At 47.0% G+C, this 27,979-nt stretch overlaps 1 protein-coding gene across 3 annotated transcripts in view; it reads right to left on the bottom strand.

Annotated features, from left to right (window-relative positions):
• MYPT-75D (Myosin phosphatase targeting subunit 75D) overlaps positions 1 to 27,979 on the bottom strand; it is a 393,518-nt gene that overhangs the window by 198,284 nt on the left and 167,255 nt on the right. For all 3 annotated transcript variants that reach the window (XM_037428768.2, XM_075878366.1, XM_037428769.2), the window contains one exon: positions 27,209 to 27,325. The gene's annotated coding sequence lies outside the window, so the exon portion shown is untranslated. The remainder of the gene's footprint in view (positions 1 to 27,208; positions 27,326 to 27,979) is intronic.

The following is a 27,979-nucleotide window of genomic DNA, read 5'->3' as shown; positions in this document are numbered from 1 at the left end:
ATAGCCAGCACTGTAGCCACAACTGACGCTTCACGCACAGGGTCTATTTGAAAAGCAGTTCCAAGGCCTGGCGTGGCTCTGTGGTAGAATACTTGATTGCCACGCAGAATGCTTGGGTTCGATTCCTACTGGAAGCCTGACATTGTTTCTTTGCATTCATCGGGTCAACGCTGCCGATGTCAGGTTGTTCTTACGGCTCACGTGTGGAAACTGGCCATGTGTGTGTTCTCATTGTTACTGGGTAGATGTCAAGTTTCGATCACCTGTGACAAATACCCACCCGGGGGTATGTGTCACTGTGTGGTGGGAAGAGTTTGACCGCAGGTACGCGACGAGAGTGGGACAATCATTTGTTGACCTGCGTGTCCGATTTCTCATACGATCGTATCCTCCCATAGTAATTCTTGGTTCACGCTAAGTAAAGGGGGTGATCACAAAAGAGCCCATACATAAGCAGCTAAGTACATAGTTGATAGATTGATTGGTGGATACGTAGATAGACGCCAAAAGTGTTTCGATTACTTTAAAAATGCTTCGCATTTAAAAGATTATATGTTTACCCGACTTCATCATCTCGGCATCACTTGCTTCGCACTTAAGCGCACCGGCCAAAAAGTAACGGTGTTGGGGGAGAGGGCGGCGGTTGCCGTTATCAATTAATCGAAAAGTTCCAGTCAATTAGATTAATCCGAATGTGCAAATCGATTATGACTGATCGATTAGTCGCTGCGCTTGAAATCGATTAACCGTTCATCGATTTTACTATTCGTACAGCGTTGAGCAATCCGGCACGCCTAGAAGTGCGGGGCATGTTGTGACGAATACTGCTGAGAGCACCCCATTTCACCATGAACCACTCAAGGAAGTGTAACCAACTTGTTCTAAACAACGTAAAAGTGCAGCGTGATTACGACTGGAACCTATCATTTTTGGGGAGCGAGCACCGTAGGATTTTGGTTCACCGCATGTCGCACAGCGAGCGAGACAGCGATAAGCAAAGACCGGAACCGAGCAGCGGTCTGGACGCGAGTTTATTCCCCCCTGCAGACACGCTACCGAGGTTGCCGTTGAGCGAGTTGTTTATGAAGTACGCTGACCGCAACAATATTTCTGAAAGCCGCCGGCCGCTAATGGGGAAGGAGAGGGGTGGAGCGCCAGCCTGGGTCAAAAGGAGGGCTGCACGCGCAATATTGGCACAGCGCCCGGAGCGCGCGCCCAAGACGCAGCCGTTTTCCAGCAGCGCGAGAATCGACGCGCCAGCGGCCGCAGAAAACCCGGAAAGGGCGGGAAAGCAGTGCGTGGGTGTGGCGACGTTAGAAAGAAAGCAAAAATGAAAAAGAGCAGTGGACAATGGTGGAGCTTGCAATGACACGAAGGCGAAACATGTACCAGTATTAAAGTGTTCGCACACACTCACCACGCTAAGAACGTCGTCGCCACGAACATTCTCTATGCGTCGCGTATGCTTCTCTAGATGTAAGCAGAGGGCGACAGCTCCACGCAATAACTCGCACGAATGGAGTGTCCCAGCCAACGTTAGCCTAGGAGCAGTTTCTTCTCATTTTGGGCCGTTTTTCTCTTATTGGCCAGGATGACTGATAAACACACATATTAATATTGGCGAACACAGACTGGCCATTTCTTTAAGCTTGGCCAAACTTTGATGGGACACACCTTATATACTAACTCGCCAGTTACGAAGAGGGCATCTGACAACAAACACATCGCCACACATACACTGGAAAGGTCTACAAAATTATTGATAGATTGGTTGATATGTGGGGTTTAACGTCCCAAAACCACCATATGATTATGAGAGCCGTCATAGTGGAGGGCTCCGGAAATTTCGACCACCTGGGGTTCTTTAACGTGCTCCCAAATCTGAGCCCACGGGCGTACAGAATTTTCGTCTGCATCAAAAATGCAGCCGGCATTCGATCCCGCGACCTGCGGTTCAGCATCCGAGCACCTTAGCTACTAGACGCCCACGGCGAGGCAAGGTCAACAAAATGACATGTCGCCCGTTTACATGTCCGAGTTTAGACTTCACAACTTCCCTCGTTCCTCTTCCTCGCCGTCAATAAACTGAATAAAGAAATAAAATTTATAGAAAAACGCCCTACGCCTCTGCAACGTGTACTCCCGCTTACAGCAAAGGGCAACACAGTAAACACTAAAAGTAAGCACGCTCCTGTTCCAACATTTATCCAACGAGAACTCGAGAGGACAATAGCACCCGAATCTGATCACTATAAACTGGCTGTTTACCGCAAAAAAGGTGGTGACACATGACTACAAATAAGACCGCACGGCTCTTGTGAATGGACCGCAACGATAGAGAAACAGGTGGACATGAAATGTTGCGGGGCTCCGAGGGGAACGAGGCGCGGCCGTCACGCCGCCGGAATTCAATACTTCGTTAACTGTGTTTCCCGCGGCACTGCGTTTGACGCGGGCTTTTTTAGCGCACTCGCCACTACGCTATTAGAAAAAAAAATTACTAATTAGTCAGTAAACGAGTGTGTTTAGTTGTTTCCATAATATTTTACTACCTTAGAGACATACTTTTACTAGCCAGTACAGTTTGTAACTTGAGCCGAAGCTTTCTTAGTTTTTTAACTAACTAACTAACTACTGGCGCACCTACGTTGCCAGATTTCTCGTATATAGATGCCGCAGTGCATTTTGCCGGTGTCATCGTAAGCAAAATTAAGGCAAGCTTTGAATTTATTGACTACCTTGGAATTGGAATGGAAGTTTCGTGGTAATGGCACACATGTATAGATAAGCAAATAGAGGGGCGCATGATGATGTGTAGAAAAAAAAACAATTATCTTACAAATTCTATGGCTGCTAAGAAGTACACGGCGTGTGATCACAAAGTATAGGGTACATATATTTTTCAAGCTGCTGCAACAGTATAAATCTGCCATATCAATGCCTTGAAGATTTGTGTGTGCGTTTGCGTGCGTGTTCTCGGTTGTGATCCATTCATATGAGCATCATGAGAACCATATGTATGATCACATGTGAATATGATGTCATCACATGAATGGGATCAATTCTCTAAAGGTATGCTTCCGTGATGCGCACTTTTACTTACCCCTGTATGGCACTTCTACTTACTACAGTATGTTACATGATGTATAGTTAGCAACAACTAATTAATGTACGAGGACATTGCCACTTTTTTATCTTATACGTTTCTAATATCTTAATATGGCAGCGCACAAGCACATATAACAAAATAGTGGTAATCATCTCTTTGAGGGGTTCATCAACAATTTAGTAATGAACTAACCACTCGAGTCAGCACTATTGACTAACCAGGTAGTAAATTTCGCTAACCTGCATTTTACTACCTTCACTAACTAAGAGGGTAGTGCTTTATGTGACTTTCTTCGAAGGTCACAGGTTCGGTCCCTGCCCACGGCCAGTAATCATTTCATCCACTTTTCTTTGTTCACCCTTACATTACAATGACCTCATATGACATCCCTTACGCCCTGCTTGGCATGATTGTCTTTTGGATTTCAACATTATACCTAACAAAGAAAAACGAGCCCTTAAGTGTGCACTTCTTTCCTTCAAGTGAACGGTTAGTATTTAGTTAGTGAACATGTTACGCGAGGCGACGGTCGCGCCGGAAACCGCAGCGGTCGGCGCTCCTGAAAGATGGCACTCATCCAAGGCCTGACAAAAATTTATCGCGAGCAAGAAAGCTCGAAATGAAGAACGACAGACCACTGCCATGCTACTGACGACAGACAGGCGAGCCTTCCAGCATACACAATAGGAGGCAACTAATTGGCAAAGCTAGAGGACACCTTGTTATTTCATATATATACATGCCCTTGTACTACGTGCGTCATTTCAGCTCAATTAGTACACCGCACATGTTCCGACGGTGAAATCATGCGTGCACTCATCTCATAGTCGACTGAACACTTGAACACCGATGCCATCCGGCTCGCACATATACAATCGTTCCTTATTGACAACTTTCACATGTCATGCAAACGCTGTTGTTTACGCACACGAATACAGCCAAACACGCATAGCACTACACAGTGATAGCAGTTCGGAAGTGTGCAGCATAACAGCACGCTGTGCCGCCTTAAGAATTTCGAGATGTGCCAATGACCTCTGAACTTGAACTCTTTACACTTAGGCTTTACTGAATTCTCCCTACAAGCTTCTTTCATCTCATCTAAACATTTCCCCATATACAGTATTCTTATCCACCGGGCATAATCAAACAAAAAAATAATCGCACGGTGAGCGCGGACACAGTCTGTCACCCAATTTCGATGGGTTCGCAGCCACATGCGAAGTCTATACGAGTTGCAGCTTTCAATCACAAGTGTAATTGATTGATTGATGTGTGGGGTCTAACGTCCCAAAATCACCATATGATTATGAGAGACGCAGCTGTTGTGGAGGGCTCCGGAAATTTCGACCACCCGGGATTCTTTAATGTGTACCCAAATCTGAGCACACGGGCCTACAACTTTATCGCCTCTATCAAAAATTCAGCCGCCGCAGCCGGGATACGATCCCGCGACCTGCCGATCAGCAGCCGAGTACCTTAGCCCCTACACCACCGCGGCGGGGCCAATTCACCAGTGTCAGAACATTGGAATAAAAATTAGCGTTTCCTAGCATTAATAAGAAATAGAAACGATTCTCCGCGTGCACTGCCTTGAAGGCTTACTGGCTCTCCGAAAACGACAGAGTCCCACATTGAGAGGCGGTTTGACAAAGGGGCGTGGTACTCCGGGATAGAGTTATCGCATGCATGCGAGTCGGCGTGCTCCTGATCTACTGCGCACCCACGAGCGTTCTTATCAGTAACCGAAACGCGAAGGAACAGCGGCGGCCGAGAATCGTAAGCGCACGACGTCGCAAGCTCACGATTCTCGCACAGCCAGCGCCGAGGAGGCGCGGTTCCTCACCAGAGCAAGGTGGATGTTCGTTAGCAGCACACACTCGAACGGGCAAATCATATCCATATCTATAGCGAGCTCAAGAGAAGCATAGAACGTTCATGGTTCGAATGCTGCGCAGGATTACGCGCCATATAAGAACGCCCTTTAAGCAGATGGCATCATTCTGCACGCAAATTTAACTGCTCACGCGAAGCCGCACTTCCGCCCAAATTAAGCAGCTTAATGTAGCACGAGTGCTCAAAGTGAGAGATCAATTCAGCGAAGACATTGCCAATGGGATCAAACATATCAACTGTTAGGGGGCAGCAGGGCAGTAATGGAACGTTTCGAGGGTCCCTGGCGACGAAATACTTTAACGAACTTTGTATATAAACATACCATTCCTACGACCGTCGCCTGCACGGAACCGAAAGACACCGATGATGAAAGGTCGAAAATCCCAAGCGCTTGAAATGAAAAGCACAGGTCGGCAAAAAACGCGGAGCTCAGTCAGACTCACTCACGAAATGTACTTTGCCCTTCGGACTGAACGTCACTCCTCCGCACTCAGCCACCCTCACACTCACAGCTCGATCGGAGAGTCGATCCGAGGTAGACGACTCGCGAGCGATTTTGGTCGCTATGATGCCTAGTGATAATAAAAGGGAGGAAAAACACTACGGACAGAGCACACCGAAGTTGTTCAATGTTGCGGCAATAAAGGTTTCAAAAAATGGCTGTGATAGTTTGACCCCCGTTTGGTATAAGAACAAGTTGCACTCTGGAGGCTTGAAACAGCGGGGCTCACAAAACGAATAACTTAGTCGCAGAAAGGAAATAGAGAGAAATGCCTTTATCAAAGAGTAAGCCGAGAAAGCAGTGAATGACCGGGTTAAAAAAAAAAAACTCGATTTATGCTAGTCGAGAAGGTAGCCAAATAACTAAAAAAAATGCCACCCGTATCTTCCCATAGGGGAACTCGAGTAAATGCGTCGCAGAGTGGTTGAGGTATCGCGTGAATGTTGCGTAATTGGGTATGGTTTGGGAAAGCTGAATTGTTATTTTGTCTTTATTATTCTTATTTAGTGAATGAAAGAGGTGCGTTGCCTTCAACGAGTAGTGGCACGCTGATGTGCGATCCAGTGCCTACATATATACTGAGTGGCCAGTGCAGCTCGAGCAGTCGGTTCTTACTAGCAGACCCCGTCTGCGTCGGCCTTGAGAGGCGACAGAGAGGGGGGAGCAAATTGTTGGCACGAGACGCAAGCATGTGGCACGAGACGCGAGGCGCGAGCATGCGCAGCGGGGGTGTGGACAGCGCCGAGGCACGAAGCGTCACATCGTGCAACTAAGAAACACTCCGCATTTAAAAAATACGCTCAATCCCTCCATCACATGAATCAGCATAACACTAAAGTGAAACGTGTCATCGTATAAACAGCTGACTGTTTATAGTGCACTGATATACATGTTTAAAAACTTGTACAATGCCTGTCATTTTTTGGTAGATATAGGACCACTTGATGTTGACGAGCCGACGTTGAAGTCTACTGACACATCTACATTCCGACTACTAACGCCCATAATCACGATTTAACTCTTGCGGTAGCTGAACAGCACATAATTCTGAACACCGCATATGGCGAATCTCACGCAAAAATGGTTTCAACAAGCACATAATAGACATTGATACTCGATATGCATTTCTTCAAAGCGTCGTGCTACGCGACAAGCGTCGCGTCTGCCCTCTATAGTCAGGTCGTTCATTCTCATCGGGCGAACGAGGAACGCTATGTGACAGCCAGCAGGGCATCTGAGAGCTATTGTTTAATAACATGAATCGATGCTATGAGCGATGGATGGATGGATGGATGCTATGAGCGTCCCCTTTATAACGGGGTGGTGACAAGTATGCCACCAGGCTCGACAAAAAAAAACAAAAAAAAACTTTTCTTCCCTTTTTTTTTATGTTGGCCTAATGCCTCTACTTCGATAAATTCTATCTTAATGGAAAAAAAGGTAAATTTTCAGCTTAAGTTCTCTGCCATTTACGGCACACTGTCCATATTTTATTTTTCCAATATTTATTTTTGTCCTTTCTCTCTAATTTTCTGCCACCAATACTCTAACCGTCTCTTACTTATTTCAATCGCGGGTGTGTTCAGCTTTCCATTGTTGTCCCTAAAACCCAAGGCTTCCTGTAGGCTCGTGCCCAAACGTACACCTGGGTGGATATCTCCACATTCAATCAGAACATGCTCCGCCGTTTCCTTATCTTTCCCGCAGCATGTGCATTGTTCTTATTTACTGAATCTTGCTTTATAACTACGCGTTCTAAGGCAACCCGATCTCGCTTCAAACAGTAAAGCGCTTCCCCTTGAATTATCGTAAAATGCCTCCCTCCTTATTTCATTTTTGCCCTTTCGGTATTTACTCAGAGCCGGTTTTTTCTCCATAGCTGCCATCCAGTAAATCCTCTCCGCCTCCCTGACTTTTCCCTTAACGCTCTTTGTTGACATATGGCTCACAATACCAGCCGTATATTTACTAGTGAGTCTTCTAGTTCTTTTTCTCCACTGTGTGTCCACGCTCTTCCTATACAAATAACGGAACACCTTCTCTGCTTATCTACTCTCCTTCATATTTCTTAGCCTTTCTTCGAACCTTATTTTGCTCTGCGCTTCCCTCGCCTCAAAACCTGCCCACCCCATATCGCCCTTTACAGCCTCGTTTGTCGTCTTCCCGTGAGCACCCAACGCGAGGCGTCCCACAGTCCTTTGATTTACATCCATTCCCGATTGCACCTCTGCCCTCATGCACACCACTGAGTTCCCAAAAGTAAGCCCTGGAACCATTACACCCTTCCACAGACCTCGAAGCACCTCATACCTATTGTATCCCCACAACGCTCTGTGCTTCATTATTGCCGCATTCCTCTTTCCTTTTGCTGCCGAGGCTTTTTCCTGTACCTTCATGTATCTATCACTCTCATTTACCCATACTCCAAGGTACTTGTATTCACTTACCCTCGGTATTTCTTGGCCTTGTATGGACACCGTCTGATCACAGGGATCATTGAATACCATCAATCCACACTTCGTTACACTGAATCCTAGTCCAAGAGCTTCACCTTCCCTTCCGCATATATTCGCCAGCTGCTGTATATCATCTCGACTGTCCGCAAATAAGACGATATCGTCCGCATAAAATAAACCTGGAAGGTTCTGCTCAATCATCATGCCGCCCTGTTTGTGTGACAGATTAAAACCAATGTTGCTACCTTCTAGCGCTTTTTCCATACTCACCATGTACAGCATGAATAACAGTGGGGACAAAGGACATCCCTGTCTCAGACCCCTGCTAACCTCAACGTTCTCTTTGCTACGCATTCCTTCCCACTCTATGCAAACTGTATTTTCTCGGTATATCTCCCTCAAAAGCTGTATACAGTCGTCGCCCATGCCCATTCCTTTCAATATATCCCACAAAATTTCCTGATTAACGTTGTCGTATGCCCCAGTGATGTCTAGGAAAGCCACGTACAAGGGCCTATTCTCTATTTTAGATATTTCTATACACTGAGTGAGAACAAACAGGTTATCGTCTAACCGCCTGTCGACTCGAAATCCGTTCTGAAGTTCTCCCAAAATATCGTTATGTTCGGCCCATGTTTCTATTTTCATTTTTACTGCTTGCATCGCCAACCTGTATAGTACCGATGTAATGGTTAGTGGTCTATACGAGCGAATCTTGTCCTTTTCTCCCTTGCCTTTATAGATTAAGTTCATTCTACTTTGTCGCCAACTGTCCGGTATTTGTCCGTCCTTTAAGCTTTTTTCTACTGCTTTTAACAATGCTTCTTTAGTGTTATGTCCTAGTTCGTTAATGAGGCTAACGGGAATCCCATCTAAACCCGCGGCAGTGCGCTTTGGAATTTTTCCTTCGGCCTTTTTCCAGTTGAAATTATCAAGTACTAGCTCTTCCTCTGTTGCTTTCTCCGCCACACTTTTACTCACCGGGGAGATCCCCTGGACGCTCTTTTGAAACGAATCGGCTTCAACCCAATCGAAGCTTGGGTTGAAGCCGCCACCTGGCGGCATGTTAAAGCATTGACAAAAATTATACTTGTGTTCGAAGCGCCCTGAATGGGACGGTCGTATGCATGACGCTTTGAGACCTGAAGCGAGGCTACGCATTACTTCAGTCTACCGTGTCCAGACTGCGACACCATCTCACGGAGCGAAGACATTGTGCGAAGACAATGTTATGGATAAAAGTACCATTCGTGTAGCCTCCCCTACGTGTTTGGTAGTAGCGCAGTGGGCTAAAGAGCCGCCAGCCATGCATCCATATATATGGTCGCTGACCGAGATTTCGCTGACCGAAGAGTCGCTCACCGAGACTCAGATGAACGAAACTTTACGCCTGTTTGGTTTTTTCTCCGCCATCAGATGGCGTTCATTTTCCTAGCGTGCTTCCTGTGACAAAAATACGCCATGGAAGTAGTGTTTATTCTGCTAACGTATTTCCGTGACGGAGATACGTCATGAAAGTACCCCAACATAAAACACTTCTGTGTTAAAAAATACCTCTGATTCGAGACCGAATCGCTTGTGTGGCCTGCCAGACTCAGCTAACGATCCCTGTTGTATCCTCGAAGCAGACACCATATTATATAGTGAAATACAATACAACAAAAACAGCACAGGGAAATATAAACTTGGGATATCAAGAAACCAATCAAAGGATATTCATTCGCATTTTGCATGAAAATAGATTCACTGGGGACACGCAGTTTTCCCGACTCCTCGATCACGTGTTATGGAAACCACCGACGGCCACACGAACTAGACGTGCGCCCGATGTCGCTTTCTAAGAGAAAACGGTATACCTCGGTAAGTGTTTCCATTGCATATTTACTGATCGTGATTCAGTTTACAGTGACGGAACGTACGCCATCGAATTAAGGAATCACTACACTTGCCGTATAGTCTATGAACACACTCAATGATTTTGTACGTTACGCGTAATGTGGTCCAGCTGAACAGAGAACACCACAAACGTCCTCCAAGCCGTCAGGTACGGTCTGTGCAACCACGTAAAAATAGCCTACCGAGTTTGATTAAACAATGCAGGACAGGATCAAACACCGTTATTTTCGACACAATATTCATAAAACCTCTCATTGTGAAGCAAAACGGTTCACCTCTTCAGAATTACAGAAGTCGCATGCAGAGGTGTCCGCCATTCTGATACGAAAAAAGTACGTCATGGTGAATGCGCCATCCATCCGTAGGCGACATGACAACGTCGCATCGTAGCGGGAAATTCGCGACAATTTCACACGTCCTGTGCAGCGGCACTCACTATGACAGCCGGTGATACCAGCATCGGGTGTTTCCTAGTCGACTGGACGTAAGACCCTTCCCTGTAGCAATGTTGCTTGGACCATGCACACGTCCCTCGACTGAACAAAAGACAACGAAGACATTACTAAATTACTCAAGGTCGACAAGTCTCAGCGACAGCCCGTGGTCTTGAGTTCCCTAAATGTGTGCAGGATTCTCTTTTCGCACCTTTATGCCTTCTCCCAGGGCAGGGTAGCAAAAGGCAGGAAGGTCAATCGGACGTGCGTCTGGTTGACCTTATCTCTGTCAGCCGCTATTTAGACGGGGTACTGCATGAGGTCACTGTCCTCGCGGGAAAACGTGACCCAATCCCGACGAAAATGCTAAGAAGCGGAAATGGCAGTCTGCGGCTTGACGATTGGGGATAATATGCCGTCATCAGGCGCCACCATCACGTTACGATGACACCGGCAAGCGCAGATGCGTATGACGTGACGCCGTCATCCACAGACGCTTCAGGTGATCACGATAAGTCATGCCCAACAAGACGTGTCCGCTTGGTCACATGTGAGCGGCGCTGCCATATTATGTTACCGCCAGATTTTTGCATCACGTGTCACATGATACGTTCACATTCACAAAGAATTCCCTACCTCAGCACGTTGAGCGAGCGGTGGTTTTTCACAGTTTCACTGAACATCTACCTTCAATGGGCCATGACGAGACGATATTATTTTACTGTCCTAGGAGAGCACCAAATGACAGCTGCTGCTTTTGAAGGCTGTGCTTCTGGAGACTGCTGCAACGAGAACAATCTGCGTTGTCCTCCAGATTGCACTGCAACGTAAACCGATGCCACAGCTTTCATAGAAGTATTTTTCCAAGCATTATATGCTTCTAGGCTGGGTTGGTTGTGGGCCGGCGTAGCATTCACCAACTCATACAGCTATCGCACCAAAATGGCGGGTTCAGCCATGCGGGCTAACTGAAATTGCGAAGGAACTAACATCTTGAGCAGATGTTCCCAAATTGTTCAACATTGCTGAGCTCCATGCATTGGGCCTTGTGAAAAATTTATGGTAAGCCTTATATTGAAGCAACAACCTCGGAAGCCTGGCCTCACAGGTGATCAGCCCAGAAATCCATACCAGCCCTTCAGCAACTATATCTTTTTTACGAGCTATTTCCTCTCCCACCGTGTAGGCTAGCAAACTACACAGTCTACACCTACAAAAAAAAACATTAAATAGTCAGTGCGGCATTTACTGCGTCCCATGTCAAGATTGCTATGTGTACACAAAAGAACATACCAAATGCACTTCAAAAAACGTACTCAAAATTCTTATTTGATTTGATTGATATGCGAGGTTTAACGTCCCAAACCACCTTATGATTATGAGAGACGCCGTAGTGGAGGACTCGGGAAATTTCGATCAATTAGGGTTCTTTAAAAGTGCACCCAAATCTGAGCACACGGGCCTAGAGCATTTTCTACCCAAAATTCTTAAAAATCGGGGAAAGCAACATTTGTTCGATGCCTCCAAAACTCCTTCTGCAGCCGCAGACATCTTAAGATCACTGAAGACATCATTTCAGACAATTGTTGATTTGATTGATATGTGGGGTTTAACGTCCAAAAACCACCATATGATTATGAGAGACGCCGTAGTGGAGGGCTCCGGAAATTTCGACCACCTGGGGTTCTTTAACGTGCACCCAAATCTGAGTACACGGGCCTACAACATTTCCGCCTCCATCGGAAATGCAGCCGCCGCAGTCGGGATCCAAACCCGCGACCTGCGGGTCAGCAGCCGAGTACCTTAGCCACAAGACCACCGCGGCGGGGCTTTCAGACAATTGTTTTAAAAACTAGATTAATAAACCTTTTAATTGGTTGAGGTAGCCAGTTATTTCAAATGAGCGAAGTGCAGTTCTTCGTGCATAGAACTCATTGCAACTTTAATATTTCAGAAAAATCCACCTTAGTAATAAACACAAATAAATGAAATTTCACCTAATTGAGCGGCGAAATCGTACCACGCAAGAGCTCAAGTGTGCACATTCTTCCGAGACGTCCACAATGAGTGAGCGTCGCTTTTATATCAACAATCGACCGACTTCATTGTGTGGACGTGCGTGCTCTGCTTGCAAGTATATCACGCACGGCACACATGCGTCAACGATCGCGGAAGAACTGCACATTCGTAATCGTAGTCCAGAAGAGTGACGTAATGCTATAGTCATCTACCCCTCCATACAGATATCCATAGTTTTGCGGTAAGACATAACACACGCTACGCCCATCTCATAGCCTAGAAAACTAACGACTCAGCCCGTAGGCAAAGACCGTACTGTTCGTGAGAAGTAAGGCAGCAACGAGTGACGCATTTGTTGATAAATATGTCGAAAAAGACCCAGAAACCACGCACAGGAGGGTCATGAAGCGGAACCCAGACCTGAACAAGGCTATGTTCGCGTGATTCAATAATTCAATAATTGGAGGTTTCGCGTCCCCAACCATGCCATAAATATGCGGGACGCCGTAGCGAAGAGCTGCGGAAAAATATGACCACCTGGTGTTTTTAAACGTGCAATCACATCGCAAAATACACAGGATTGTAGCGTTTCCCCGCTACATCTGTGAATGATATAAAAGTTGCTTCAACTGAAATTTGCGCCTCAGATAGGTTGGACGACGTTTCGATAGGTGTGCCTCTTAATCATGAGCTCATTATCATCCTCGACGGTTTATCTCCCAAAGGGCTAGCTAGTGACTTGACGTCAGGCTGCAGTGTTGCCTTACAGCTGTCTCTGCAAAAAAACTGGAAAGGGAATAAGCGTGGTAACTTCAAGGCTGTAGAGTCGCAATAGGAGAAAAACGGAGGTTTTCGGAATACGCAGCTTCGCACCAGTGGTGCCAAGCCTGCCTTAAGTGCGTATCCTTTTTTGTTCATCTTTATATCTTTTTATCGTTGCTTTTCTCTCCTCTCTGTTTTTCTGTCTTTCTCTATGTACTTCTCTGTCTTGATTCTCTCTCTTTCGGTCTATATTTCCTTTCTGCTATGTTTCAACATTTCCTTCCTCCTCACCCTCACTTCCCTTTTCCACCCTTTTACCGAACCACATTATGCAAGGATATTGAATGCCTTGTCGCGTGCCGAGTGGTTGCGGCGCTAGCGTAATGTCGCACTCTTTCGAAACTAACACGCCAAGGATGATGAGGCGCCTTTAGCAGAGGTGGGTCTACCTATCGAAGGTCTACCAGCCTGCCAAGAGGCACTCATTCCTGTTCGGGAAATTCTTATAGCCATTCGAGTTTCCTTGCCTGGTTATTATTTGTACTATGGATATCAGTCAATGATAAAACACAAGGCATGCGGGCACAAACAGCGGCATACATGCAGCCCACAATGTTCGCCTTCAGATGCCTGCGTATCTTGCTTTCGAAGCAGCGGACGCTTCTCGGAGGGAGAACGCCAGGGTGCCCCATTTAATGAAGAAATGAAATATCTGCTATGGAGTAGACAGTATAACTCTTCGGTGAAGGCACTGTTAGCACTGAGGCAACGCCAACACCGGTCGCAGGAACTTCCAACTTTCTGCTTTCAAAGCCCCATGAGCCATAAACAAGAAATGAAGCAATGCGCTTCACGGTTCGCGTAAACGTGTCATAAGCGGGGGTGATCCGGATCAAATATAGGCACGATTAATTATTCGTCACGTTTTATGGGCCCAAATGATTTTGACGCACGCCGAAGTCGAAGACTTAGACAACCTCGGTTCCCGCAAGATGCGCCGAAATCTACTTGCGCCAGCCTTTAGCATTTCACCGTCTTCGTGATGCGACCACCGCAGCCGTGGGATAGAACTTGAGACCGTGCGACGGTCGAGTCGGCAGCCGAGTCACGCAGCAACTGCACAGCACCGCGGCGACATGCACACGAAGCTGGGAGCATGCAGCGTGTGACGGGATTTCGGGCTCACTTTCGGCAACTAAAAGCAATAGGCGCAACCATGCTTGCAATATTTCAAATCAAGTAGAAAGCTAACGGCTATAGGTTAAATGAACATTCAAACCACAAATTAAACGAGGAAGCCCGTGAACAAGATCAGAGGGCACCATTTGATCCCGGTTTTCTCGGGTCGAATCCCCCAACTAACAAAAAGTATTCACAGTCGACAATCTACGCGTGTGAAGCCGCGCAAGCGGAGATAAAGTTGCGAGCACAGGAACCAGCACCAAGAAGAAAAACGAAAAAAAAAACAGCCATGCGGCTGCTTCGAGCCGCTTCTAAGCCGCCTGTCATGAAAATATCACGACAATGGATCTTTGGCGCAAGAGAGACCAATCGCCAGGCACATTCCGATCGATAAAAGGCCGCGCAAAGAATTTGGTTCGTTTTCTTTCTTCCTCCAGAGCAGCTACGATGAAACTAAACTAAGGCCGCCAAGGCGCCTTCCGCCCCACATCAGGAGGGGTAGTGGTGGGTGGGAATATATTTAACGAGGCTTCCTCCCTAATGGAATGTCACAGAAATAAACATAAGCGGAGAGGAAAAAAGAAATGAGAAAGCCTTTTTTTTTTTTCTTCTTCTTCGAGCTCTCCACATATACCACCGCGGAGATAACGAGATCTTCCGACGTCCCGGCGAGCGAGCACTGCGTAAAAAGTCCGACGGAGGAGCGTTGAGACATCACCAGCGCGCCCCCCCGACAGAACAATGCAATGATCTCCGGTCATTCTGCACTCGAAGAAATGGTGTTTCAATGTAGTTAGTATGTGGAATACGGGGTCACACGTCATCCGGCTGCAAGGTTGGGCGGTAGTCGAGCGCGCACAACGGCGCAGTGCCCGGCTTCATCTTTACTGCGCAACCATCTAAGCAACTAAAGCACCCAAGGACATGCACAGAATACCGCCTCTGCGCAGAGATTCTACAAAAAAAAAAAAAAGAAATGGAGCAGAAGATGGCCAACAGTGGCACTGAGAGACGTTACTGATGACACCAGAAAAAATATGTGTGTTAAAAAAGAAAGAGAGAGAGAGAGAAGGGAGGGGGGTTAAAGGGCGATATCAACCGCCCATTTCCCTTTCGGAAATTCATTGACCGCAAGTTGTGACTATATCCAAGTTTTACTTTAAAAAATATTCTGCTTGGGAGCCAAGGACGACGTAATGAATGTTTTGTGAGAAAAAGAAATTTACGAACGTAAAAACAATACAGAGGCACCCAGGCAGTCAGAGGCGTCTGTTGCAAATTTGAGAGACCTAAAGGAAAAAAATATTGAAGCTTTGCATTAAGAATGCAAAGCAGATCGAAGAGCGAGGGCAGACAGCCTTTGTTTCTCTTCACTTTCTGTTTCTTTCTTGTTCTCTTTTTCAGGTTTTTTGTTGTTTTATAAAAATAGAGCGAAACTCTTTACAGGCACCACCTGTTTACAGAATGCGTACAGTGAGAGCACATTGCGCACAATGTCCGAGGTGACTATCCGGAAAACGGCGGCTCTTTGGTGAAAGGTGAGCAATCGATGGGGGGCAAACTATATGCTCTTACAATGGGCAGTCGGTACTTGTGGTACGAGCCGGGGTACTTTCATTTATTTCTTTTCTAACTTGTAATAGAAAAGTGTGCGAGTTTTATAGATTCATGCTTAGGACTGTGCAGCACTGACAAAAAAGGACAAGATGCAGAAGTGCACACGGGTATTTGGGTCCGATGGCAATTTGTGTGTCAGCATTTTTTTAGATAATTTTGGGACCTTTGAGCATCAATTTTCAAGTTGCATCACGCAGTATATTCGCGACCTCTTGATAGAGGGATTTCGCACAGCTGATTTTCCTCCATCCGGTATATATTCATTGGTTAGGGCTGAGACAAGCATGAAAATATGTGGCGCCTTCTTCCTACCAGTGTCTTTCAATTTCAGCGAATTGCCAATATCTAGCGTAAACACGTCCATAAACAAAAGCTCCATGAGGAGGGAAGGAAGGACACGGAGGAAGCTCTACGACTTCGCAATCGATGTTGGCCGGACGAGCGTCGGCATGGCGAAAGATGTGATACCGTGCAGAAACGTTTGCTAGACTAGCTCTCCAAGCATCAGCAGTGAACAATTGTTGTAAAGCACAGAACCGAAGCGAGAAAAACCTCCCCACTAAATCAGGATCCAAATTTTCACTTTCAGCTTGCTTCGGCTTTCCCAAAGCCGACGACACAATGGCATTGGCCCCGTGAGCTTCCATATACTATGTCACGCCAACGGTGGCGCCAGCTTTGCCAGCGGTGGGCCTCACCCCGAATACCAGCTTTGTTGCGAAATCGCATTGCGAGAAATGAGCATTCTTACGCGGCAACGTATATGAACCCACATGCGTGTGTGTACAGCACGTACACGTGCACTGCAGGTTCCCTGTCTACATGACACGAAAATGTTGAAAACGTAGGTAACAAACCTGGAGAATCGCAAAGCCCACGGAACGTCGTGACATCGTAGCATGGCTTAGAACACTGCCCATACGGAGAAAATATTTTCCACGCGACTAAAATAAAAGTAACATTTTCGAGAACAAGTTTCTTCGCCAAAGGCAGGGTCGTAACTAGATCAGCGACGTAGCGTGCAGCGAAAGGCAACATTGTGCATACTACGCCACACCATCCGTGAAGGCAACTAGGAATCAATACTAGTCTAGGCATCGTTATCGAGGCAATCAATTATTTAACCTAGCTCCCTGCGCCTATTGTATTAACGACTCTGTTATATTCAATTTATACGCAAATTATGGTAACGGCGCCAACTCACCAAGAGTGTCCATATATACACAGCTTTTGAAATTCTAAGCATGGTTGCACGTGCCAAAATCAGTAGATAATCTGATTACCAGGCAAGCCATAGTGGGGAGGACTCCAGATTAGACTGGAGCACAGTGATTTCGTTTAACGCGTAAGTATATCGGAGTAGACGGACATGGTTGCACTTCACCCCTATACTGACATGCGTCGGCCGTGACCATGAATCGAACCTGCGACCTTGCCCGCTACGCATGAAACGAGAAGGACAATGCATCGTAAAAAACTCTAAAGTGTGTGCAGCTACATAATTGGTTTAGTGAGAAAGTTGAACCGATTCGTGCGTCCGCGACCAACATGGAGATCCATAAACAGTGCTTGTAATGTGGCTGGTATAGTCAGTACTGACGAAACCAGCTCCAGTAAAGTGGTTACGAATGAGTGCAGAGCATACTGTTTCGGCAATATTGACAAGGCTGCAAAGCTCGTCGGCCGTCTACTCATAGCGTTTAAACAACACATAAGCAAAATATGCGGGCATTTGTTTCGATCGACAACGTCCCGCGAATCCCAGGACGGTGTCGCCGAATAAGCCACCGCAAATAATACAACTGTACACACAGCGAAAAGGCAAGCAGAAGCGGGCCAGGAGGCTATTTCGACAGATGTGCGGTTCCCAGCGCCTGCACGTCGTAGTTCACGAACGCTAAACGATAAATCGAATTTAGTGCCTACACCTCACTACAACACGCCGAGCTGGGCAGTCGTCATTTCTGACAATATGTATATATATATCAACACCGAGAGGAGCAAGCTGGGGAAAGAGAAGAAAGACAAAGCTAGAGGAACGGGTGTTGTCGTTTGTTCTAATTGTTCTCTTTCCTCTATTCCTCACAACAGCGCAGTTACCAGATAAAGTAACAACGGCACGCGCCTGTTGGCCTGGCTATATACGGCAGCAGATATCTGTCGCATGTAGCGTTGCTATGCCAACTAATGTGGTCATGGCATGAACTAAAGCTGGAAGCGTACTAACTCGCTCAAACGCTCAAACTGCGAGTTTGTGCGTTTCCAGCTTTAGTTTCTAATAGTTCCTAACAAGCCATGTCCGCGTTTACCGACTAAAACATTTATATTAAATGCGAAGCATTCCTTAGCGAACTTTAGCGACATTGGGCGTATCTCTCCTGGCTGTTTCGATAGCGGTATCGATACCGAAATTGGTATGGCATAACACGACTGTATGACGAACTTAAGTGACTAGCCATAACATGAAAATCGTGAGATGGTTTTCATAAATATCATGACTTACATGACGTAGCCTTGCTGCTCTTGCGGTGGTTTCAATCAGAAGATATTGCAAAACTGGTATGGTATGACATGACTTCATGGCGAACTTAAGTAACAGCTTCTAACATAGAAATCATGACAAGCATGTCATGTAAGTCATGACTACACGCCTAGCACATGGTGCGCTCGTGGTTATTTTGCTAGCTTCACATATACCAAATTTGGCATCACGGGACGTGAATGGATGACGAAGGTATATGACATCTTCAAACATAATTATTATATGCGTGTCATGTGAAACACGACCACATGTATACGCTCATGGTGTGCTCACGGCCGTTTCACTAGCTCCAGATATACCAAATTTGGTATCACGGGACGTGAATGGATGACGAAGGTATATGACAAGTCCAAACATGATAATCATGATATGGAAATCATGTACGGCACAATTTACGTCCGCCTCGTAACGTTACTCTAATTTTAAAGTGACATATATAAACCTTCCTCATTCGTGCTTCGCATATCATCCCTTCCCACTGTACGTGGGCTCTGCGAACGTTTTTACCACGAAGTGTAGTTGGCTACGGCAACACATTTTTGTATTGAAGTTGCATCGTCCCGCCGGTAGATATGCGTTGCGGTCAGCGGACCGACGGGCACGCGGCGTTGTTACTTCATCTGGTCGATCGCGTTTCGCGAGTGACATGGCCTAATGAGCAACTATATTACACCGCGGTTTTGGGTCTGCCCGCTTGGACAACTGATTGGTGGCGCACTACAGGTAGCCAAAGTGGCCACCATTTCTCGCTCAAATTAGGACAACTGTGAAAGTTTTTAGGCTCGTCGGGAGTTTTGGCGCAGCGTGGCACAATTTCGGCAGATTTCATGGTTTTGGCGGATGTGAATCGGCGCAATAGGCGCAGCTGTGGCACCCCTGCATGATCTGAGGAATGCCATCCACGCTTTTTTGCTCATGGACACCACGACCTTACCTCTGCAGGTACGACCTACGCCACCACTTGAGGACGGCGTCCGAGCCTCCTAGGTGGCCAAAAGGCAGGTTTACCCCGCCGCCATCAATACGGCACACAACCTCATGCTCAGGACATAATCGACACCTGAGCTGCTAATGGGTGCAATCCCAGCTCCGTGTGACAAGGATCATATACGCCTCGGACACTTCCGCGCGCTAAATGAGCAAATCACCTGATGGCGCCGCGGTACTACGGCGTACGATGGCGCGACTTCACGTCCCAGTAAACGCCGTGACAGCGACGAGCACCACGCTGTTCCCTGCCTTTCTTCCAGCACTGAGCGTCACCGACGCTAAGCTGCACGTAGCCGCCTCACGCGACCTGGAGGCGAGCCCACCCGAGCAGCAAAACGCAGACAGCTCCGTGGCGCCCTCATGCAGCACTTTGACCTGCTCGGCGTTGGTGATCTCTAGATTTTCGTCGGTCATCGCACCATCGCCAGTGTAAGGAGTAGGAGGTTGATGGCAGGTACGGCGGGTTTCTTCACGGTAGCTGGCTCCCCGCCGTCGTCCACATAGCCGATGCTCGCCAGTGAGGGGACGCGTTAAGAGGGATAGAACGAATGTTTATTTACATGATCAGAAAGTTGAAACTGTGCCGAGATTCTACAGAGATTCAGCGACTATTTACAAAATGACTTCGGCTTTTATAGCCCACCGTTTCCTGTGCACACCAGTACGAAGAAGGCATCATTTAACCATATGGTGTAGTAGCGCAAATTCACGGGGACAAAAAGGACAAGAAAACACGACACTCGCTACACTCGCAACTAATTTTTATTTCAGAAGCAGCACTTCATATATAACCCAAAACCCTAGCGACACAGAAAAGAACTACGAACACTGAATCATCGCCAACAGAAGCTTTTGCGCTGACTCAAGCGATAGTACACGGCAGTTACGCTTAGACACTTTAAGATGACATAACTAAAAACAGCCCTGGGTAACATCAAATAAAAAAAAACCAAAACATTTGCGGAAATTCACACGTGTTTGAAACAAAATTTTTGAAACGACAAAAAGGAGAGTATGACACATGCAAACACTGATCTCAATGAAGTCCTTCGAGGTAGCTGGCTTCTCGGTTACTTAATGAAACCGATGACTGACTAATGCATCCTTCTTTTCTTTTTTTAACCACCACTGTACAGCGACACAACCGTAGTCTTCCGTCATGGAAACCAACTAACCAGAGAAATTGTCGAAGCCTTTCACATTAAAAAAAGAAAATAAGGATGCATTAGTCAGTCATCGGTTTCATTAAGTAACCGAGAAGCCAGCTACCTCGAAGGACTTAATTGAGATCAGTGTTTGCATGTGTCATACTCTCCTTTTTGTCGTTTCAAAAATTTTGTTTCAAACACGTGTGAATTTCCGCAAATTTTTTGGTTTTTTTTTTTATTTGATGTTACCCAGGGCTGTTTTTAGTTATGTCATCTTAAAGTGTCTAAGCGTAACTGCCGTGTACTATCGCTTGAGTCTGCGCAAAAGCTTCTGTTGGCGATGATTCAGTGTTCGTAGTTCTTTTCTGTGTCGCTAGGGTTTTGGGTTATATATGAAGTGCTGCTTCTGAAATAAAAATTAGTTGCGAGTGTAGCGAGTGTCGTGTTTTTTTGTCCTTTTTGTCCCCGTGAATTTGCGCTACTACACCATATGGTTAAATGATGTCTCACCAACTAGCCCAGCTCTCAACCCTACGAAGAAGGCGGTGACCACTGTTGCCACGAATCAGGTGACGAAGTTTCAGTGGTCCACCCACCAGAGAGGGTGCAGATACTGGATCACTCTGCTGATGAGAAACACGGGCGAAAATGTCCAAGGCGTAGCACGAGCGCACCTCACAAAGATGCACCCGGCCCACGCCTTCAAGGCATCGCAGGACGAGGAGGTAGAGTCCGGTGGAGGGGGAAAGTTGAGCTCCTCCGGGAAGATGGCCGCTCACAAGAACATCAGCAGTGGTTCAAGGCTGCGGTTTGCTACAGTGTTCCGGAACTTTCTCGAACATAGCTGTCCAGGTGCTCGTTTCCTGAGAACGGCCACAGCGACGCCTTCCCAGCTTCCGAACTGTCGGTGCCTTTGTGACAACCTCACGTGGGCGACAAGAACCGAGTCGAGAGGTTGAATTCATGAGAACCGCCACAGTGGCGCCGTCTCACGCTGTTCGAACCCATTCAATAAAAGGGTTCTTTCGCGAAGCGTATACGTTGTGACCAGACCAAAGAGAACTGCGTGGAACACATACAGGACCACGTCGTGCGTGGTGCTTCTGACTGGTCGCCGATGGGGTTGAAAGCACTCTAGCAGACTGGTTTACGCACAATGGCGTCTGTTAAGAATAACTGCCGGGCCAAACGTAACACCAGTCATCTGCGAAATACCAGAATTCCACGGCTTTGATAATGATCCTGACGACTGGGTGGCGACCGTGAACGCTCTCGCAGCTCGCGATGCGTAAACCGAGCAGAAGAAGTGGAATGTGACTGTGGACTGCCTTCGGGATGGTCCCGCGGCATGGCACAGGTACGAAGATGTCAGACAGCAATCCCGGGAGCATTGGAGTGCCGCCCTAATTGCCGCTTTGGGCCGGATTATTTGCGACTCTAGCGAGCCCAGCTCAATCTTCCCCGAGGACGGAGCTAAGGTAGAGCTCTACCTCGGGGCTGCAACTGTGTGCTGAAGCTCCCCTGCAGAAAGCTGCACAGCTGGGCCTGGTAACGACACCGGACTTAAGCCACGCAGTGGCTTTGCGTCAGTATCCGGCGCCAAAACACTCATGCCAATGGTCTAGAGCTTTTTGTATCTATATCGATCGGGAAAGCTGTACCCATGCTCGCCATCGCTTGAGCACTTGGATGCACAAGCCCACGTCGCCGTGGACGTTCCGTCACCAATACGTGCATATCGATAATCCCATCAACATCTTTCATGACCAGACGGACGCGGATGTGCGTGTGACGGATTCATTGGCCGAACGTAAATGCCCTAAAATGACTTGCTCAGAGAAGACTTTTCAGAAGACATGACGGTCTGTGAGAAGTCTCGCATCAACTTCATCGAACACCTTCATGCACAGCCCAAGATTTATGTTGCAACCGTATTTGCCGATGATATCTCGCCTGTGCGCAGCGAGGCTTCATGGATTGCCGACTAGAGAACGTTAAAGAGACCAACAGCAAAACCTCTGAAAAAGCACAAGCCACGTCGCAAGTCAGCGCGACTTCACCCTATGTTGACACAGAAGTCGAGTAAGACACCCCGGCACTTCTCGACCCGCTGCGGAATGCGCAGACGGCCACATATGGTGCTAGATGTTGCGTTGCCGTATCCACTAGTTCCTGCCCTGTCTTTCAATATGAGGCGAGCAAAGGGAAGCGTTCCGGGATCAACGTGCGACCATGTCGATCTAGTCAGGGCCACCCGCCAGAACCATTACCAAGGAAATTGGGCTCCAAACCACATCACTACAGGAAACAGACTACCGCGAGACTGCCTGCTCCGTCCACCAAAAGAAAATCGGAACTGCTTCCTCTGAAAAGACGCAGCGTGGCCGAAGTCTTAGACTACTAAGACCTAGTGAACGTCATCAGCCAGAGTCGCAATCGACAAAGGGACCAACCAAGACCCAGTCTCCACCACGACATGGCGAACGACCCAGGCGTCATAGCCAGTGTCGGCCGCCGGAGCCAATTTCGACTAACTTCCGGTGTGATCCGGGCCGACCACCACGATGTAGCCAACCCCGCCCATCTGAAGCGCTGTCAGCAGCTCTACGCGCACGCAGTCATGACCGAGTGTGACTGATGACTAACAGCAGAGGCATCAAGGCTCCCGTGCAGGAGGAGATAGTTGGGGGAAGAGAAAGACGGCGAAGCTAGAATAAGAACAGCTTGCCCGAGGAACGGGTGTTGTCCCTTGTTCTGTGTCCTTTGTTCCCGGCATATATATATATATATATATATATATATATATATATATATATATATATATATATATATATATATATATATATATATATATATATATATTCAGCCGAAGTTCAGCGTTGGATGACCGTAATCTTACGGAGAGAAAATGAGAACGGCGGTTGACAACCTCATATCGTCAGGCATGCGTATGGAATCTGCACAGACGCCCAAAGGGAGAGATTGGTTCTGAATGCCTATCACAACAATACGCGGGCCATAACCAGATCCAGCCACTGAGTAACGGCAAAATATCAGACTACACCACACTGAGCTGCATTATGTGCAAAAGCACTCGCAATCGCAAATCGATTCCAAGAGAGTCCCCCCCCCCCTTACCCCATGTCGATCCTTGAAGGCAGAAACAGCGCCCCCACATTGACTGGGTTAAATGCAATCTCGTGGGCAAACTGACACTAACAATACCATTGAGCCGTCTACTTCATTGCTCGCTCCAGTGATGTACAAGTTTGATCTCTTCGCGAACCGAGAAGCGAACTATGTGCGCCGAATGCATTTACACGATTGTGCACACGACTGCACGGCGCACGAATCCAGAATGTGGTACACGCAGCTGTGAACAAGTGTTACTTGATCTTTTTGTCGCGTTTGTCTGCATCACCATGAGCATCAGCAGCTATAGTAGGTGTGCAGGCAAAACAACTTGGGCATTTCGCTCGTGCTCATCCACTTCAACGAGATATTTCCGGCGCTAAACGAAATGCGCTCCCGTGCGTTAACGCAAGTGACGAGCATACGTAAAGTGAGCAACTTTATCAGGCCCTCAGGGACGTAATTATTTCGTCAGCTCTACAAACCATCGACGCATCGCAGCGTGATTGAGCAGTGCGTAAACATCGACGAAGCAATTAGCAAATACAACTAGGTAGGATAAAAATAATTTTTAAGTGTTCAAGTGCAATGTTACGTTCGCGAAAGCATAGGTGATTTTATGGGGACCACAACATAATTTCGCACGGCTTGGCGCAACGCGATTGCACTTATCGCTTAATTCCCGTTTCCCCCAGACCTGTAATGGCGAATTATGTTGAGAAGCTGTCGCTACAAAGTCTGGAAAGCAAAAAAAGTGTCTCAGTAGCTAACACAATTGTCCATTATCTATTAAGCAATAGCTAGGACACATCTAAGAGGCCAAAGCTGATATTCAGGGAAGGTACAAGAAGGCACAAGCGTCACCTACCACGTTATGTTTCATGCGACAGTCATTGACTTACTTGAAAAACTCGCGTCAAAATATTTTCTACGACTACTCTCAGCAGTCTTCCTGAACAGATTGGACCGTGTGGAATAAAACATTTTCCAGAAGACCGATACGATGTGAAGCTCACCCTTTTTTTTCCCACTGTAATGGCGCATAAAATACGCTCGTTCTTTCACCAGGGTTTGTAAACGTGTGCCTTCGCACAAACGAGCGGTTGCAGCACCCGAAAGCTTGCCATTTAAAATGTTTTCGTTATTCATTAAATACAAACGAGTCAGTATCACGAGAAATGACATTCTCGGTATTGACTCTTTCAAAGTGGGTTACCGATAAAGCCGTTTCTGCGCTTGTTCAATAAACTACGTTATTCATTATATGATTTATTATTTAGCTCGATACGTTCATCCAACAAGGTCGTCAAGTTAGTATATATGTGTATTGTGAAGCCATACATTCATACAAATTTGCGCTGAACCTTGCCGTCAGTAGATACTATACTTTTACTACCAGCTTTGCTTTTGCGCTAGTGATTTTGCCACACCCACTTTAATTTTTCTGGCGTTCTCGTTTCCATGGGTGTTACACACATTCTGTAGCAGCTACAGTGTAGGCGCAGTAGGCCAGAATAAAATTTAGGTTGCAGTGCGACCTCTGGGAGAGACTATGCAACAAAAAAAAAACGTGGCTGATCCCCGTATACAAAAATCGGCATAACACAGAAGTGAAACGTGTCTTCACAGAGGTAGCTGAGCATTTATTGTGCATTGTTTCAGCAACAGCAACAAATTGCAAAGTCACGTTAGAAACGGCAAGCAGCTCGAAACTTGCAGCGCGCACCTCAAGCAGAAAGCACCCACGAAATTAGCGTACACAGGACAAGCATGGACTAACAATTGTCCCAGCTTGACAGTTAAAGCTCGCTGTTCAAACAGATTGAAAGACGCACGAAATGAGCGCTCTAGTATGCACAGAACAAGCGAGAACAGCTGTTACATTTCTTCCCGCGTCGTGTGCAGCAGCGCGCTCCTTTCGTGAACACGGCTGTGGCTGCGTGCGAAGTGACCATCGTCCCCTCCCGAATTACGAATCTGATAAGCACGCACGTAGGAGATACCATGTTCCGTGGAGGCGGCCCGTCGTGGTGGCGACGTGCCTTCAGAGCGCGCCCTGTGCAAGCCTTTCGCGCCATCTCGCCACTGATAACGAAAATGCGCTAAAGTTTTGAAGCCCTTAGGATTGCGAAACGGTGTATACTGTATATAAATGGATCACCATCAGCCCTTCTGACAACGTGCGTTCTGTGGTGTATAGTGGCAAGCACCGTGCGCTGGAAATCGAGAGGTTGCTGGTTCGATTCCGCGAGACAGATGCTTGCCTTCTCACTTTTTTTCTTTGCAATATCTCATTATAAGTTTTTCAACGTCACTTCCGTGACGGAAGTACTTCAACGGAGTCATGATGGAACCCGGCATAAAACACTTTCGTTTTAAAAAGTACAAGAAAAACAGCTGTCGCTTTTCCTTCTCATTCCCCTTAATTTTGCACGGGAAGGAACGGCACATTCACTCAATGCTGAAAATACGAGAGGCTGTGTCAAGAAACAATGTTGGTATTTGTTAGCACTCTACGATGAATACACACTCGGAGCTAGCCATAATTAGCGCGCACGTGTAAACCAATGAGCAACACGTGCTAAGAATGGTGTCGCCTAGGGTTTAGTATTGACACGTCACGAGGTCAGCAGAGACGGGTCAACAGAAAACCCCATGCCCGATTAAATAAAGAAGTGAACGAACTGCAAAGTACAGAAAAAAAACGTACCCACTAAACCAAATTTTAGAGCACGTACTTGAGAACTTACCGAAGTGTGTGGAAATGAAAAAATAAAAAAAAATGCACAGATGTATAAGGACGAGAAGCCACGTGTAGAAGCCTGGCACTAACGACCTTCGGCAACGTGGAATCGCAATTAGGTAGCCTCCCGCTCGCCCCTTCGTTCTTAATTTTTCCCTCTTTGAAACGCCTGAGGCCACATCCTTAATTTTTTAATGTTACCGTGCTTGCAAGAGAACAGATTCGAGGCCGGGCAAGATCCTTAATATGCCGCTATACAGCCTTCGTAATTAGTTTGCACATATATTCTACGCTTCCTCTGTTCCAGCAAATACACGTATATTGGGCAGCACTGTATATTGGGCAGGCCAGTGCGGACCGACTTCCATAGTGCGAAGTACTGTCAGCGGTGGTTGTACATCTGTCCCAAGCTCTGCGTTTAAAGTCTATAGCACGGACGGACGAACGGAAACACAGAGGCACGCGCGCGCGCACCTTTTTGTTTTGTGTGTGTTTGTGAATTAGGCACGCCCCACTTTAACCTTTATGGTCATCCAGCCTCTTTTTTTTTCAGTAACACTTCACATGCCTCGCCGACTTGCAGAACAGTGGTGGGGAAAATCTTGCATGCCTAGTTTCAAAGGAAATGCGAAACAAAAAACGCTACAAAACGCGCACGACATCGAATCCAGAAGCCTATACGCCGACAGCCAAAGGCTAAAAGGAAAGGTAAGAAGCGAAATACCGATGCATTTGGGAATGGCAACAGTGAGGGGGCGATAATCGATCCATTATACGCACCCTTCGCGCTCCGACGCAGACGGCGAGTCCGTGAAGCGTCCCGTCGGCTAATGCAGCCGCATCTTGGCCCCCGATTCGGCGACGCAATGCCGATGCCCGGAACTCGTTCCTCACGGCCTGCGCATCGAGAGAAATCATTAGCACGCGACACGACATACGTTATTAAAGGACATCGCACAAACATCTGCACTGAAAACATCTGAGACGAAATCCGAGCGTGTTACGGAGAAGCGGGTTACACGTTGACGCCCACCGACGGCGTAGCGTTGAGCAAAACACACACGAGAAACGGCAACTGTTGGAACGTAAAAAGAACTTCGCATATGTCAAAAAACATTATTCATCATAGAACTCATGACATCAAAGACACGAAATGGGTTTAATACGAGCGTCCACGAGTATGCATTCAATACAGACACATCACAGGTATATACGCTAACGTTATACGGCATTCGATAAGACGACAGTGATGCTGCGTTCACTAAACTCGCCCACCGATACGCGGCGTCACCCAAGCGGCAAGTGCTCGCATGACCCAATGTATACGTAGCGGTACAGCATTCCCATAAATCTCAAAGAACAAACAGCTGCTCGACTTACTTTGAGAGCCGGACGGGGAGGGCAGAACGACAGCGCACATCACATCTATAATTAGAGAATTGCGCTACATGGGCCATATAGAACGCTTCTCGCACACCAGATGTGTACAAAAGCCTCGGGGCGATAGGGTCCGTCAAACATCAGAGCTTTATACTTCTACATACAGCAGTG

This window comes from Rhipicephalus microplus, chromosome X (genome assembly GCF_043290135.1).
Source record: "Rhipicephalus microplus isolate Deutch F79 chromosome X, USDA_Rmic, whole genome shotgun sequence".
Classification (NCBI taxonomy): Eukaryota; Metazoa; Arthropoda; class Arachnida; order Ixodida; family Ixodidae; genus Rhipicephalus; species Rhipicephalus microplus.
Note: the sequence above shows the minus strand (reverse complement) of the source record. Positions and strands in the feature narration are given on the sequence as shown.